Here is a 4,240-nt window from a genome sequence, read left to right as displayed (position 1 = left end):
GGAATCTGCTCAACTACTTCCTTTTAACTCTTCGAATGAAGCATTTGGATGAAAAAAGTTAGGGCTCTTGTCTTTCTTGTGTAAGCTTTGATCTTTTTCAAAAGTCTCTTTTCTCTGATGAATAGTGTCCCTTTAAATAGTTTTCCTCATCCATTGGACACCCCCCAATTGTTAGATTTCAAAAACTAGCCGTTACTTGCTGTTGGGAGGACAAAAAGTACTTCTGCAGAACTAGTCGTTATGCTTCTGCCCGTGCTTGGGTCGACCCAAACTTTTCTGGGGTCGACTCAAACCACTGTTCATCAGACTTGGGATCGACTCAACTTTTACTGGGGTCGACTCATGCTACATTGGGGTCGGCCCTCTCAGAAAATATAGAACCTTACATTTCACCCGTCTTTCACTTGGGTCGACTCAACTCTTTTTGGGTCGACTCAAGGTTCAGGTGGGTCGACTCAATTTCCATTGGGGTCGACCTTCTCAGGGATTCCAGAGAACCAGTTTTTGAATGACACAGCCTTTGGGTCGACTCATGTTCAGTTTGGATCGACTCAGGGTGGGGTCGACTCAAGTTCCATTGGGGTCGACCCTCTCAGGGATTCCAGAGACTTGTTTCCATGAGGTTTGAAGAGGGGTCGACTCAAATTCCACTTGGGTCGACCCAAGTACTATTCATCCGTGCCATTTTTGTAGAAGTTTGCCAGATGGTTTCTTGATGTGCCGGGGTCGACTCCACCAATCTTGGGGTCGACTCATTCCACATTTTGCTGCAACTTAAGGTTAGATTCATCCATATAATCAATAAAATATACTTCAAGCAATTTTGAATATATGTCATGGTAATGCTACATACTCTAAACAATGAAAATTACTACCGTCCACTTAAGAGTACGTTTCACTTAAAACTTTGCCGAATTGGAATTTAGAATTCACTATCCCTTTTCTATCGCAAATTTTATCTCATTGGTAATCATTGAAGTACATCTTGATCTCATTCTTCTAATGTACCGTGGGTGATGAACTTAGTAATAATGTATCATATTACCTTATAATATCTAATTAGATATTCCCTTAATGGTTGTATTAATCATCAAAATACCACTATCATTCTCAGGAGTGCACCAACAGACTCTTCCGCTATCGAGGCCAGGCCCTCTGCTGCATTGAGTCTTGCCAGTAGGGCCAAGGAGGGACCCATTAGGAGAGGATTGCTAGAAGTGGAGGTGATCAATGTCCTCCCTATCTCTGTACGACCTCCTTCTATAGGGGTTGGCCAAGAGGGCCCTCTCCGTAGCATCTCCAAGTTCACTCCGGTGGCCACTCCTGCGGCTGCTCCATCTTTTGTGATGGCTTTTGTGGTCGTGCCTGTTTTGCAGGCCACAGTGGATGCAGCCGATCCTTCTTTGACCCCAACAGAGGGGTCACATTGTGCGCTGCTCTTGCCACTACCGTGCCGTAGGAAGAGGCGTCCGAACCAAACTTTGACCCTCCCACCGAGGGCACGCATGCATCGACATCTTCGCTTCGGCCTACTCCACGAAGCGCAACGTCGAAAACCTTTTGCCGAATTGGTCCATAAGGATTTTTGACTCGGTGCTGCACCAAGTTCATCCCAGCATCATGTGGGATATAGTCCAGGGGTTCATGCTTCCTAGATATGAGGAGTTGTTATGATGGCCACTGGAAAACGTGCTTACTTTATCCTGTAGCACCACTATCAAGGTAACAAGATTGGTTCTTCTTTCTTTTTGTCCTTCTCTTTTTTTCTTATTTGAATGACTGACCCTCTTTTTGTTTTTATAGGAATGTACACTGCTCGCATACTTATTGAGGTCATTTGCTCCTATCAATGAAGATTGGAGGTCTCTGACTGCCGCCTTCAAGAAAATAAGCATAGTAGGGCCCGTGCTGAGGAGGAGTGGGTGGAGGCCGAGAGGAGGGAGGAGGCTGAGGCACAAGCTCGCTTCCACAGTTCGAAGACTAAGAGTACCTAGACAAAGCTAGGGCGGATGGTAGTGCGGTTGCAGGAGATGCAGCAAGCTATCAGCAAGGAAGGGGCCCATACTAGGAGGGAGGCCGATGCAAAAATCACTCGCCTGAAAGAACTATGGCCACTGCATAGCAACCCATGCATATTGATCATCCTTCTTACCCCCATTATTTTCATAAGCTGCAGTACTTTTTCAAGTTGTCTACAAGTCATCAATCTAGACAGAATTCTCAAGAGGTCCATGCCTTGAAGGAAGGGGTAGCCCTTAATCCAAGGACTATGTTTCCTGTGAATTTTGAAGTAATTACTCTGAGAATAGGCCTAAATGGGCCGAAACCGGCAGGCTCGACCGACTTCAGCCCAAGCCCCAAATCCAGAATAGGGGATCTTTCGCTCCATCTTCCTTGGAGCGGAGAGGCCATAGAGTCGGCACGACTCCACGGGTAGTTAAACTTTCCGACCATGCGGAAAAGTTAGAACGACCACCGGCCGTTTCGTGGTGCCGTTGCCCATGATCCTCGCAGGCGGCGCAACCGCCTTGAGCTTATCCATTCAGAAACTCCATAAAACCCCCCTCATTCCTCTGAGATCACCACTCCACATCCCTCTTCTTCATCTCCTCCCTCCTCCTCCTTCTCTAGTGGTCGGCGTGCCACCCCGGCCAAGCATCACCTCTGCCACCTCCCTCTCCTCTGCTCCCCAGTTCCGAGGCTCCTTCTTCCTATCTTGAAATCCACCGTTGCTACTGCTAGCCACCAAACTGAGCCACCTCAGCTAAGACCCCTCCTCTCTGCCACTCGCCGGTGAGCTCTCCTTTCCCCTGTCCTTCTATTCCTGGGCAACCCAAACTACCCTTCTTCCTCTATTCCGACCCCAAACTAAGACCATTCTCAATTTCTCATTCTTGGCTGGCCATCGACCGGACATAGCCTCCGACCACCCAGGTCGGCCAACCCGCTAGCTTCTTTTTCCCTCTCTTCCTTTCCTTCTCCCCCTGTTTTTGAGTTTAACGAGATGTAGAAAACTGTAGGCCGTGAACATTCAATTGGGCCCTATTCAAATTTGGGCCCAACTCAATGATTTTGGGCTTGTTAGGTCGTGCCCATCATAGGTCGAGTTCGGTCCTGTTGGGTCACGCCCATCGTGGGCCGAGCTCAGGCCTGTTGGGCCATGCCATTGTGGCTCGAGTTAAAGTCCTATTGGGTCGTGTCCAATGTGGGCCATGTTCGGGCCTGTTAAGTCATGCCCATTATGGGCCGAGTTTAGGCTCCGTAGGGTCGTGCCATTTTGGGCCGACTTCGGGCCCTATTGGGCTGTCCAATGTGGGCCAAGTTCAGGCTCTGTTGGGCCATGCCCATTGCAAGCCAAGTTCGAGCCCTGTTGGGTCGTATTCACCTTGGACCTGCTCATCCATTTCGAGGTTGTGTCTAATAGTATTTTTGACTTTGTTTGGCTCTAAAATTAACAAAAAAATTAATTATATTTTAATGATATTTAAACTAGTGAACCTGATCTGCCTACCTGAAGTTAGATTTAAGCTAGAAAAGGTAAGTACTTAATACTTCAAAGTGTATTTCCTAAATTATTTGGTAAATTAATTAGTAGTGGATTAAATTTTGATATATATTTTATATTTAGTTAAAAAGGGTCAGGCATGTTAATGATCATTTTGAATTTATGTTATATGTATGCAGCTTGAAAATGTGGCTGGACAAATTATAAAAAATCTGCTTTATATGTATGTATTCTCGGCATGGCTATAATCTGTTCTGGTTTTGCTTATGAGGATTATTTGTTGGCTTTGTCAACTTATATTTGTGAGAAACTGGTTTCGACACCACACCACCGGTGATTAGAATAGTGGTATTTCGATACCATTGCCACCTGTGATTAATAATAATGAATTTGGCACTTTGTGCAACCCATGCCACTGGGTTACATGGTCGTAGCTTATTTATGTTGGGATTATGCTATCAATTTTTACGAAAATTGTAATAAATTTTTTTTAAAAAAATATGTTCATTGATGATTTATTTTTCAGTTATTATTTTATGTTTTAAAATAAATATTTGGCATGTTTGACCCTACTCTAGGGTATTATGTTGCTTACTGGGCTAGTGTAGCTTATCATTTTGTTTTTTCTATTTTTCAGATTCAGATGCATAGATGCACGATCACTCGGGGCTTTGGGAGTGCGCTAAATTTTCTGATGATTTCCTCAGTTATTGGCATATTAGTTAGATTGTTTAA

Source organism: Phoenix dactylifera, chromosome 17 (genome assembly GCF_051530095.1).
Source record: "Phoenix dactylifera cultivar Ajwa chromosome 17, Ajwa_hap1_PhDact_Kaust_v1.1, whole genome shotgun sequence".
NCBI classification, from domain to species: domain Eukaryota; kingdom Viridiplantae; phylum Streptophyta; class Magnoliopsida; order Arecales; family Arecaceae; genus Phoenix; species Phoenix dactylifera.
Note: the sequence above shows the minus strand (reverse complement) of the source record.